Below are 13,714 nucleotides of genomic sequence, written 5' to 3'. Positions count from 1 at the left end.
ATGACTTTATTTAGCAAAATCTTACAACCCTCCAAGGATGGGGGTTTATTCTGTGTTGGCCTGTTCTGAAACCACATCATCCTCCTGGTGAAAGCATTTTCCCTAATGTCAGTTCCGCACCTCCCAAATTTGATGTCTTCATAATAATCACTGTATATAGTATGTCACGATATGATTTAGTTATGGTATTCCTTCGTAGTCCCTAATAAAACCCTTGGTTTCATTGCTTATAACCTTGGCCAATGTAACGTTGTTTAGGTTCTTGGGTCTTGTTAGGTTTGTCTTGGTGTCAGGGGGACACGGCAGAGTTCTCTGGATGGCAAAGCTTCAGATAACGAAAGGCTCCACTGAGTATGTGGGAACTGGTAATTTTCAAAGGCTTGCAAAATGTCACCACTATGTTTCTTTCACAATGTTCATGTTTTGTTGAAATTGTTCTGAAAAAAAGCCCTCTTGAACCGGGTGCCTGTGCTCGGACACTTCAGCCCAGATCAAGGTTGTTCGGCAAATTATAAATGGTTTGCCCCAGAAGCGGGGAGGCGGGCAGTTTAGAAAATAAATAATGTTTCTGCATGCCTGGTCCTCCCCAGATGTGATGCTGAGTACCTGGTTCAGAGGTAGCACAGTTAAGAGTGTGGAAGAAATACCTGGGATAGTCAGAAATGCTGTTACTCAAAGGGTGAGAGGAATTTAGTGCAGGTGGGTTATCAAAGTGCTTGTTTTCTCTGGAGAGAAATGGCTGTTCCCGGTTTGAAATGTCGCAGGTGGGAGATGAATTTAACCATCCAGCTGCCATCAAAGTCAGTGTGTGTCACCCGGATGAAGTCCCCCTGCCACCGTTTGAGAAGCTGAAGTGTTATCGCAGCCTCCTGTAGGAGAGGAGACTGAACGAGCTGATGCTAAAAATAAACGTCTAAAGTTTCTGCGGTCAGGCAAACGAGGACAGTATTTCCCGAAGTTGGGCAGGTCCATGATCTGATATGCTGGTGGATGTCAGAGACTCCGGGGGGCTCCTCAAGCAGTTCTCTGAAAATCGGAGTCTTGGGTACCTGCAGTGCATTGGCAAGCGAAGATTGAGCAAAACCTAGGAGACAGTTTGGCTGTCAGGAACCTCCTAGAAGAGAAAATCCTGATGCATTGACATAGACCGCTATGCACTTCAGCAGAATAGCAGGGGAGAGGAAAGAAGATATTGTTTATTTTTTTAAAAATCTATCAATAAAATCTGTGTGGAAACCCCCTAAACTCGAGGTTCCCTAAAAGCTTCTTTTTGAATCATTTTCCCTTTTTTGCTGCTTGATACACGTCCATATTTACTGGTTTCTACAGTCCGTAAACAAAAATGGGAAAATACTGAGATACTAGCTATTTCCATGAAATGCTGAACATAAGGAATAACCAATCCAAAGGAGCCCTTGTATTTCAGGACCTGTCTGAGGCTTGTTTTGTGAGCGTTTGTCGAGATGGACAAAGGCTCAGAAGTTATTTTAGCCTCTTCCTGTTCTCGTTAGCCGTGCAAATCCACGGCATGACTGTTAAATGCATCCAAAGGATGCTTTTCCTGAGCCCTCTCTGCTCATCTCCTGGCAGCCTGCATTCCTGTAATACACAGTAGGTCCCCACCTTTCCAAACACACAGGTTTATGATGCTGCAGGGAAAGATCTGTTTGGCTGCATGGTCAACGGGACCCCACCGTGGTGCTGAGTGCTAGCGCTGACCTGCGCTGGTGCTGCCACAAAGCCCATGGCGGCAGCAGAGGACAGTTTCTGGCTTCAGAAAACGCTATTTTTGTCTATTGCACTCCAAACAGGCAGGTGTTCTCACCAACTCAGTGTTGGTCACAGTATAGGGCCATGAAGATCATAGAATCATAGAATCATTTAGGTTGGAAAAGACCCTTGGCATCATCGAGTCCAACCATCATCTCCACTCTACAAAGTTCTCCCTTACACCACATCCCTTAACACCACATCTAAACGAGTCTTAAACACATCCAGGTATGGTGACTCCACCACGTCCCTGGGCAGCCTATTCCAGTGTCTCACCACTCTTTCTGTGAAGAATTTTTTCCTAATGTCCAGCCTAAACCTCCCCTGCTGCAGCTTGAACCCATTCCCTCTTGTTCTATCGCTAATTACCTGGGAGAAGAGACCACGTGATGTGTCTGAACAAGCTAGAGTGGCTGCTGGGAGCAGCGGTATGTTCACCAGGGTGAGCAGAGCACCCTCACCTTCAACCATTTGGATGCAAGTGGATGTCCCAGTTGCCCCAAATGGACTATTCTGGTGCTTGAGCTGCCCTGGGCCCCTCTGTCTTGCATCGCATTTTGCTGGGAGCATATATCTGGAGTGGCATATGGAAAGTATGCCGAACAAAACTCTTCTCTGGTCTTTGTTGCCAAGGCTGGCTGAGCTGCAGGGCTGGGGTTGAGTCAATATAGCCACCACTGCCTGCCTCCCAGCTGGGAGCTGGCGAGGATCATAGAATCATAGAATGTCTTGGGTTGGAAGGGACCTTTAAAGCCCATCTAGTCCAACGCCCCTACAGTAAGCAGGGACTTTTCCAACTAGATCATGTTGCTCAGAGCCTCATCAAGCCTGGTCTTAAACGTCTCCAGGCATGGGGCCTCCACCACCTCTCTGGGCAACCTGTTCCAGTGTTTCACCACCCTCATTGTAAAGAACTTCCTAATGTCTAATCTAAACCTACCTTGCTCTAGTTTAAAGCCGTTACCCCTCGTCAGTATGGATCCCTGAGGGACACCACTTGTCACCCCTCTCCATCTGGACATCGAGCCATTGACCACCACCCTCTGGATGCGACCATCCAGCCAGTTCCTTATCCACCGAACAGTCCACCCATCAAATCCATATCTCTCCAACTTAGAGAGAAGGGTGTTGTGGGGGACCATGTCAAAGGCCTTACAGAAGTCCAGATAGATGATATCCACAGCAATCCCCTTGTCCACTGATGCAGTCCCTCCATTGTAGAAAGCCAGGATCTTGGCAGAGGATGCCTGGTTCTGCCAAAATCCTGCTACCTACATATATCTTTAAGGTTCCTTCCAACTCTAACCATTCTATGATTCCCTGTGAGTGGGAGAGACAGATGTCCATCAGCTGTCTGTAGGCATCTCCTGTGGACACATCCAACTCCAAAACACAGCTTGGGACCATAGAGACAGAGCTTTGATGTCAGGTGCCACCAGCAGGAGACATCAGCATCATTTTGTGAACCCAAGGTCGGGGGTGGAATCCTGTGATGTGATATCTCTAAAGAGCCGCTGTGTTTCCAGAGGCTTCAGTGATGCCCATCTACATCTGCCCATGCCCCCGCCCCTGCCGAGAAGGTCTCGGGGAGAGCCTGGCACTTCACCTTCCCAGCACCAGCTGTAATTGCTGGGTGTCTCCCTGCCCTCTGTGAGCAGATGGCATTTCTCACTCCCAGCTAACCCATTTACCACACAACCTTCTCATTTCAGAGCAGATAAAAAATACCGGTTCACATCAAGCAATTGTGGTGTTTGCTTTATACTTATTAAAACCCACTTTATTACGATGTTAACCTCCAGCCCCTCGGAGCTGCCTGACACCAGCTGTCTCGGGAAGCCAAGACCCCGTGTTGACAAAAAAGTCACCCCCAGAGCAAGAGCAATGCTGCACTTTTTATTAATGACAGCTTGGAGCACAGTATAATTCTCCTGCCCACCCTGCCAGAAATTTAACACCACAACACTTTAGTCACCACAAAAGACAGACACGATATTTTCTAATTGATAGAATATCTGTTGAAAACCTATTTAGACACTTTAATGGGGTCACAGGAACACGGTGCCAATCTGTGGAGGTGGAGGGCTCATGAGGAACTTTAATACTTTGCATATGCACAAGAAAATACCATTTGCAGAGATTTCTTCCTAGTTTCATCCATCTGCCTGACCAAGCTATTCCTTTTTGTCTCTTATTTATGGCTGTAATTTTGATGCCACAGTTACTGTACACGATCTGCTGTATATTTCTCTTTTTTGCTTTGGAATTGCTCTTTTCAGCTCATATCTGAAGTCGTTTATTTGCCCACAAAATAACTATGCTCTGAACTATTTCCTGGCAACTAGTTTTGCAGTGCCTAAGATTATTTTTTTTTTCTGTAATGGTGTATATACATCCTTTATTATTGCACTTAAATGCTTATTAACAATTCATGGACTCTTAAATGGCTGAAAAAACAGATTCTTGAGCTAAACATTTCTAGAGAGTCTCTTAGCCCAGAGCTCTTCTCTGCAAGTGTAGGCTTCACGGTGGAGGAGAGCATGGCTTGAAGTTGATATTTCCAGAGTAATTGCATTTTTTAATTAACAGTATATTTAATCAATGTAAAAAAGAAAAGTGACACAGCTGCTCAGGGGCTGCCGTAACAGGCTAAAAATAATTTTGCACACTATATGCTTTGATTTTACCAGCCTTCGTGTTGTGGTCACTGGAGACTTTGGTGATGAGCATCCTGATCGGAAAACACGAAGCTTCTGTGCCTATCGCCTTCGTCACATTTATGGGCCGTTCTGAGCCCTCGCTCAGCAAATTACAGTCATATTGAGGTTGTGTTTAGACTTAGCGGCACATGAAGCCCCTCAGGACACGCTTTCTCCCTTGTGCAATCATCTCCACGGCACAGACTAGGGTGACAGAGGTAGGGAAAGGCAGTGACAACCCCTGCGGCCGCAGCTCGGGGCACTGGCACCGAGGAGTTCCCTGTTAGCAGAGGGTGCCCGGACAGAAGGATTTGGGATGAGCTCCCCATTGCAGGGCACTGAGAAATATGCCTTTTCTGCTTGATTTCACAGAGTTTCAGTGTCTGAGTATATAGTGGGAAGGCAACTGTTCACAGGTTAAAACGTTCCTCTTCTGCAGAGGACTCAGAAAGTCGCTGGTGCATGCTGCTGCACCAGTTGGGTGAATAAATATTTAGAGATTTCTTAACATTTAGACCTTGGGATCTCTCTAAACCTAAGAAGCTATCTGCAATGGACTCTGTCAGCCCCCCTGCGTACTGACACCTCGCCTCTGGACAAGCCCTTGGCCACCAGCAGTGCCGAGGGGGTGAGGGGCTCTGCTTTCTAGTCAATTTTTACTCCAGCTAATTCGACTGTCAGAAGCCAAAAGAGGAATCAGAAGTTATCTGAACACTCATTGACCCTTAAGTGTGTAGCCCTTAAATCTCAAGTACTTTCCAAGCAAAAGCTGAACCTTTCAAAGAAATAGCAGCTTCTCTAGAAACTTGTTTCTCCCCCAAACGGCAGGAGTGAGATGACGCGGTACAGAGGCCACTGGGGCTCTGACACTTAATTGTTCTCCCGTTGAAAAGCCGATCAATTTGGAACCTCTCCCTGGGGGTCTTCCCTTTATCTTGATCTCTTATTTCTTTTCTTGTAGCACACGATTTCACGTGCATCCCTCCCAGCACGGTAAGTTCAGGAAATGCATTTGTTTCCAGCTCCGTCAGATCATTTTGTGCTGCTGACGTGTGAGCAGCGGCACTGGTGGTTCAATAACAGAGGACGAGTCTGTGAGCAGGGGAAATCCACGTTTACTTCCACCGATTGTCAGGCAATGCAAACTGCTTTACATCTCTGTAATACCCACTGTCAAGGGATGCTCCACGGAGACGCGGTCAAAGGAAAGAAGGAAGATTTTTGGTGTCATTCTCCCAGGGAGGAGGGTTTGTTCCAGCCAGACTCCTGTCCTGGCAGGCCAGAAGGGATGGTTTGACATCATCTGGCGTCAGTTCCTGTGTGTGACAGAAAATAGCACAAGGCAAAACACGAACAGTATTTCTGCATGCAACCGTGGGAGCAGCGGGACTCCCTGGAGAGGAGACACAGCAGGCAGTGGGATGGGCAAAAAGAAGTACGCTGGCGGGGAGAAGGACGCTACAACCAGTGGTGCTGCCAGGAGCCCATCCTGAGGGCTGGAAGCAAAACTGGTGTGGAAACGATGTCACTGGAGGTCACTGGTGTGGGCAGACCCAAGCTGTGACAGCTGGCAAGAGTGACCAGGTGGCCTCCCCGGACCCCATCCTTGGTGGGCTTCCAGTTCAGTGCTTTTGATGATCCAGGATGGTCTGAGGCAATCAGCTGTCCTGTGCCTTTGTGTTTCAGGTAGTGAAACAGAAGCGGTGAGGAATGCTTTCACGGACTCTTGACACCTTTCCGTCCCTCATTTGAGCATGATGTGGTGGAGCATCTGTTGCTGCTGGCACACATACGTAGTGGCAAAGTACGTGCCATGGTGAGGGCTCTGTGCAGGGAGGTGGAGGAGTCTGGCTTTTGCTGAGCTGTTCTCCGATGGGGCTCATGTCCTGATGGCTTTGGTTTTACCCCCCGCATTTTGAACACCAGCAAGCGTTGCCACACCAACCTCAATATTTCTGGTTCAGGTCAGGCAATGGCTACTATATCTAAGCCTAAGCGGCCTGGACAATGATAGACATGGCCACCGAAAGGAGCAGGAATAGCCTAGAAAGGGGACAGAGCAATGGGATGCTGAAAATGCCAGAGCTGATTTAGGAATGTGGTTTAATTTTGCCGGCAGTTTAATTTGGATTTAACCTTAGTTTGAGGCAATTTCTTCTGAAAGAGGTATCAGATACATTAAATGGCAAATATTCTTACATTGATTAGAGGAGAAAGCGGTTCAGGCCTCACAGCCGGGAACGAAGGAGGTGCCAAGCTTCCCACTTGCAGAGGCAGATTCTCTTCTGCTTGTAAGTCTTGTGACGAGACAGTGGTACCCACTTACCTGCTGCCCAGCACCCTGAGCCCAGGTTACAGCTGTGCCTGGAGGAGGGTCCTCGGGCAGATGCAGCCAAACCACCAGCAGCGGGACGAGGCTGCAGACCTGGCTGGTGCGCTCGGGGACCTGAGGGCGGTCAGTGTCCCAAGCGGAAAGTGAGCCTTCCCTCCAGTCATCCCATGGTACCTGGTGCCAGTCCAAAGAGTGGCTGGGAAGGGAAAACAGAAGCTCCCAAGAGACATCGCAGCAACACTTTGGAGCCAACATAATTTTATTTGTGGGCTAGAACAGTTCAGACTGAATATTTAGCAAAAAGTTTTTTTTTTAATGCAAATTATTTATAACGGTAGTCATGTTAGTGGTAGAGCAGGGGAAGCGTAATAGGAATGTGAAATAGAAAACCAGGTTATTATTTGGCTTCAGTGTATATGATAGAGTTGCTGTCACAGCACTTGTCATACTGAAACTGAAGCTCCAGTGGAGCCCTTCGCCTTACGTTTGCCAAGAGGTTGACCCCTAGGACCTGCAGATGTGCTGGAACCAGTACCATGTGGGCTGTTATTGACAGGCTGTTTCCACGATGACCCGTCCGTCTGACTGTAACCGTCCCTCCTCCCTCCCTAAGTGACCGTTGAGGCATCCCGCCCGGGTCCACATGTGTGTGTTTGCACAGCAGCCAACGCAGGGAAGTCCTGACCTGTGGTGGGACTTCTCGGGTGAGGAACCAGTACAAGTAATAGACAATAAAAAAGATTGGTGCTTTGCAGTCAGTGCGAACTCTCTCTTTAGGCTGTTAACAAGAACCCCTAAAACCTCACTTCTTGCTTTTGTCTTCTCTAGATACCACTTGTCATGTAATGGGTCTTTCATCTCAGTAGGACTTTTATCTTCAAACATGTCAGATCTTTAAAGAACTGGAAAACATTAACAGGCAGGGAGAAACTTTATTCTAATTTGCTAGATGTAAGAGAAAGAGGAGGATGCAGCCGTTTTAATGGGCAGAGACTTGTCTTTGGACAAGGGCTCCTGCTCCTAAAGGCTCACTGGATTCTTCTCGGTGCCGTGGTCCACCCTCAGATCAGCACTGGTCATAGTGAGTCACACGAAGGGGAGTGGCCAGGCTGTGCTGTATTAACATCACTGCGTGTGTTGGCGCCTTCGATAGTTGTGTTATTGATATTCTGCACTAACCTGTAATGAAGAAACCTGTAATGAAGGAGCTGCATAACCGCGACCTCCCAATAGACAGTGCTGCTGTTCCATACTAATGAGCTGCAGCAAAATGGATCATTTAGAGTCATTAACAGTGATGGGGAGGCCATGGTCATGCTGCGAAGGAAGTTGTGTAAATAAGAAGCTCTTTTTTGTGCCTGCTCCAAAGACCAGCTTCCAGAAGAGTGCTGGTGACTGTTGTTTGTTTACCCAAAAAGTGGCAGAAAAGCCTCTTTGATGTAGCTATATGCCGTGTGGCATTAAGTATCCTTAATCAAAAATAGGAGGAAATTGTAATTTCCTGCTTTGTTCTGAATTTGAAGTGAGGAGGCATCTTAGCCCCAAGCTGAAGAGCCAACTTCAGCTGTGGTGTTCCTTCAGCTTTGCCAAAATTGGCCCAGCGTGGTGTCTGGCTGCTCACAGCGGGAATCACAAGTAGTGTCAGCGTGTGTGTCTGAGGAACTGTCTCCTGTTGGACAGGTAGACTCAGCTCTGAACACTGGCAGAGATTTTGCTGTCTTGTGTTAGACCCTGATGATGTGAGTTACAGCTCCGCTTAAGCCAGGGGATAAAAAGAAAGAGAGGGGAAAAAAAGAGATTTTTCTGAATTTTCTTCACGATGAAAGATTTGGGCATTGAACAAGGAGACACTGTACTAGCGTTGTAACTGGAGATATAGGTTTAACTCCTAGCTCTTTTCATAATCATAGGCAAGTTATTTATTGCGCTGCTGAGTCTTTTCATATGTATCGCTCTGTTTGAAGTCCCATCATCTGCAGTCAAGTGAATGTCCCAGCTTTCATTTTTGTAATATTTTAGTCTCTGTCATTGCACGAAATGCTTGAAATGTAACTGTAAATGGAGGTTAGGAGGATAGTGGGCAAATTAAAAAAAAAACAAAAAACCTGCAAATGTATGCTAAGAAGAACCAAAAGCATATTGTAATTTTTAAATAACTCATAATTTGAAGGGAAGAATGAACTGATTCATGATTTTAGGATGCTCAGGATTGGCAAAAGCGTAATTAATCTCTTGTCTCCCTTATGCCTCTGCAAAATGGTATTAATAAGGCAGCATTTATCCATTGTAGACGGTAAGTGCTTCAGGGCACTGCCTAGCTCTCAACAGGCCGTCACGTAGTGCCTAATGGAGAAGGGTCCTCATAGTCTTCAATTAGGCCTTAATACAACACGAATGACAAGCCCCATTTTTATTGCCAGTCTCGGTCTGTTCTTCTCTTGCAGTTTCAGTGATAGAAACACGAATGAACATCTACATTTTAGGGGTTTAAGGTAGCAAGCAACCACATTTTAAATACTATGAGGTAGTCATTTTAATAAGTCAAGTTTCTCAAAGCAAAATTATCATAATGAGTGAGGAATGAGGCGAGTGTAATTGGATTGACGTGAAATGCAGAAAACTAATTAATTTTCTCTGCAAGGTCTGGGAAAGGTCACGGAGAGGCAATACAGATCATCATAGAGGATGCTAAATGCTGAAAATATTTAAATGGCTCACAGAAATCACCAATGTATTCTAGAACATGAAAGTATTTTGGCTTTGAAGAGACGGCAGTGTGTCTCACCGGTTCCTTCGGTTTGAACACAAAGTGCGTCCCAGCTTACAGAGTTGCGGACGGGAGCTATTTGGGACTTTATGGTGAACGGCGTGAGATAAAGAGAGGGGATGGGAATGAGGATTGGGCTATGGAGCATTTCATTGCCAGGCTCCAATCTTGTCCAGGTCAGTAGAGATGGGAAGTCATTACCGGCTGATGGCTGTTCAATGGCCTGTGTGAAATGAGGAGGTGGTTTCAATCCCGGTCCCTTGTGGCCAAGTGTCCTTAACATCAAAACCACCTCCTGGGCTGGCAGTGCCTGGCTCGCCAGCCTGCACCCTGTGAAGAGGAGATGGGCATCAGCTGTGGAGTGGCGGCAGCAGAGCCACCATGCGGCACAGGGAGCTGACAGTTCTGAGTGGGTTTGATACCAATGGCTTTATTCGTTCATGCGGACATGGCTGGTGCCGCGGCGGAGCTGCTTCAGGGTCGTGTTGAAAACTAGCCCATGTTGCTCAGCACCGGTGTGAACGCAGCACTCCCACTGATTTCTCAGGAGCCGCATTTTCAGATCAGCCTAAATTTCAACTGTAGCAGATGGGTCCCCTGTTCCTGCCAGGATGGCCTGGTGGTCATCACATGCCAAGCACTGGCATCTCATGACGCCTGCCAGAGCCATCTGGAGAGCTGGATACAGACCAGTGATGGACTGTTTGATATCAGCACCATTGGGGCCCAAGAAGCCCTTGCTCCTCACACAGTCTTGCAGATGCTTCTGTTGCTCTCCAGGAGGTGGGATGGTGTCTTTCCTGGAGAATCCTGGTTTTCTTCTAGCAGGCTGTACCTCATTGGGTAGTTGTTCCATGATGCCCACAGATGTTTGGTGGCTTGTGCTTGACAGAGACTCTGCAAGCCCTATTGAACATGAGCAGGCGAGGGAGAATGGCTGGCCATGAGGGCACGTGGTGACTGTTTGGGGCTTATGGATGAGGATGGTGGGCAGAGGGAGGTGTTGATTGTGGTTTGGTCAGTCAGGAGCAGCAGCTGAGAGTCAGCATTTCTCCCTGGACCATCTATAACTGTTCACTCCAGCTTTGTTTAGCTGCTCTGTGGAAATATTTACCCCAAGTCCTTCAGTGCCTGATGTGTCCATGGACTGTCCAGGACTGGAAGCAGCATGGGCTGAGCAGGCTGCCAAAATGGTTAGGGATTCAGCCACTCATCCTCCAGATGCCAAAATCCCTGTATGAGTGCAGCCCTTGGGACCTGCTGACCGGTTCCCGACTTCCATACTGATGCCTCTGTTGACCTTCCAAATCTGAGCCTGGCTTTGGTGCCTGAGGTGCAGGGCGGTCAGCCAGAAGATGTCTCTGGACTTCTCCTCTACATATACCTATACATATACATAAGCTGTAGGAGATTTTTGGAGAGCGCTAACCTGTCAGGGTGAGAGAAATTTTGTACAAGTTTTTTGTCACCAGTCAAGAGGAATTCCAGAGACATAGTGACAACCAGAGCTCCTTGTCCTCTGTGTCACATATGTGTCATCCTGGTCCCATCACTTAGATATATATGTCTTGGTGCTTGTGAGCATGTGAGTGCGTGAGTGCATAATATCAACTTGCTGAGAGATTTTGTAACCAAATATTTCCATCAGACCACACATTGAGTTTTATTACACTAAATTTCCCTAGAAAAGAAGTGTTCAGAGTGTTAAATTCCTGTGGCTTCGTTACGAGAATAACAAGGCACTTGACACCTTCCAGTTTCAGAATAGCTTTGGAGCATCTGTTTTCACTCATTTAAGTTCTCTGTCCCAAAAGGGATTCAGCAAAATGGCCAGCTTGCATGCATTCAAAGCTGACCTGATCTAATCTGAAGAAGAGTTGTGTTTGAGTTCTGTGATGCTGCTGAAGTTGGATTCATTAGCCGGTTTCCTACCAGATTTTTCATAAAGTTTCTCCTGGTGTCTGAAGGATAATTACCATCCCTTGGTCTCAGGGGAAGAAGAAACAAAGGACCGCATATTCCTCTTTTGATTCAAACTCAAAGAGTGACAGAGGCATGAAAAAAAAGAGTAGGTCCAGGAAATTCTTCAGTAGCATGTTAATAGCTCTGCATCGAAAATGATGCCTAGCGTACCACGGGGAGCCCATCTGGGGAGGAAGAGGAGAGTTAGGACTGCCAGATCCTCTTCTGGAAAAAATGTGCTTGTACTTGTGTCTCTGCGGGAAATGAGAGGGACTGTCAGCCCAGTTTTCCAGGGCGATGGTTTTAAAGGTACCTCAGTGCTTACTGCCGGAGATTTGTACATCTGAATACCTTTGGCATCTTCCTCCCATTGCGTCCCTTCCTTTCCCTGCCTGCACAAGCCCTGTTGTTGATCTCAGTCCACACCTACCAATACTAAATGACTTGCAAAGGTTAGAAAATAACCCCTAGAATGCCCACTTTAGTTCGACAGTTTCCTCAGTGTCTCCTACTCTTCTGCAGCCCAGCGCCTTCATTTCACTGATCGGATCACAGCTATGGTATCTTGGCCCATCAAGGCTGGACATTGTCTGCTGCCAGCCTGCCAGTGGTCCGGGATCAGGAGCAGTGCACCCTTCCCGCATGTGCAGGTGATGCAGAGGGACCCAACAGCTACCTCTCTCCCCACAGCCTCACACAAGCCCATTCCACTATCGGACCTCCCTCTGCCCCAAAAGCTCCTGTTCTTCCCGTCTTGCCTTTCCTCTTCCTTCAACTGAGCCGGGGATTATCCGAGCACGGGTTCTCCGATGACTTAGTGTGAGTACCTCTGCGAAGGTGCAGGTTATCTGAGGTGCTGGGTATACGTATGAACGTCGACATCCTTGTTCTTTGTCGGAAAGCTCTGCTAACTCTCGAATTAAGCTAGTCTGAAATCCTGTTTTCTGTAGCTTAGTCCCCCCCCGCCAAAAGAAATGCTCACAGGTGGGTTCTCAAACACATGCAGTGCGCAATTGAATGTATGACGTATTTTCAGCTCTGGATCCTGACAAACCCAAAATCAAAAGAATGAAAGAATCTTACACCATCCAGTAATTAAAAAGATAAGTAAGAATCCCTAGAGAAGAATGATTTATTTGCTGAAAGAGTTGCTTTTCTCTTCTTACCATTATCATAAATATTTTCTGTTTCATTACAGTTGAAATTTTTATCATGATTATTTAATGATACTCTAACAAGATTCAATAACTAGCTTTAAAAAAAAAAAAAAGCTAAGAATTCTGCCAATATCCTTTCATGATTAACACAGAAAGTGTCTCCAGTACAACTTCACCTATGTCAACAAAGATATGTTTTAGTGCTATATTGTATCTCGCATAATGGGTCTCTTAAGCAATGCAATGACACTATATCACATACAAATGTCTTTAATGGCAAGGATTACGTATTTTTATAAAATATTTAAAGTCACTAAAATTCCTGTGTTTTAAATCTTGGATCCAGTAAGCAGCTGTCCTGAACTAAACACTGAAAGCTGCGTTTGGTGCGTCCCTCGGGTACGTTCAGTGACTACTGAGCATCCACGGGCAGCGTGAGACACACCTGACCCATCGGCATGCCAGCGCGTGCGCCCTGAGCATCCACCTTCCCCTGCTCTGTGGAGCTTCCACCTGTCTGCTTCGTCTGCCCCGAGACAGCTTCTCATTTTGTGGGTAAAGACGAACTCCAAGGGAGAAGGTAACACATCCCTGGAAAAAATAAGGAACACACTAGCTCGTGAACAGCCTGGAGAAGGCGAGGGGAGGTTGATGGTTCATCCATCATATCTCAATTTCTCAGTCGAGAAACTAAGCTTTTTACCAGATAAGAGGGTGGTGATGGTCAGTGAGATTTCTGAAAGGTGTAGGTGATGAAAACTTGTAATTGAAGATGGGGAACCTCATCATTTGGGGTTTCCTCTTGGAGCTGAAAAGCATTGAAAACACACTTTCTTCCTAAAAGAGTGGCTTGAAACCTAAATCTTTTCTTGTGGTTCCCTTGGTTCCCTAAAGGGACTTGTGAGAGAAGGTGCTTTCCTCCTCAGCTGAACAGCCACACCTCTCATCTGTCCAAACCAGGAGACCCAAGAAACTCTGGCCTGGAAGAAGTTCTTCAGAATTCCATTAGAGACAATGACTTGGCTCC

The sequence above is a fragment of the Rissa tridactyla genome, chromosome 12, assembly GCF_028500815.1.
Source record: "Rissa tridactyla isolate bRisTri1 chromosome 12, bRisTri1.patW.cur.20221130, whole genome shotgun sequence".
Taxonomy (NCBI): Eukaryota; Metazoa; Chordata; class Aves; order Charadriiformes; family Laridae; genus Rissa; species Rissa tridactyla.
The sequence above is the reverse complement of the archived record's forward strand: the minus strand, read 5'-3'. Positions refer to the sequence as shown.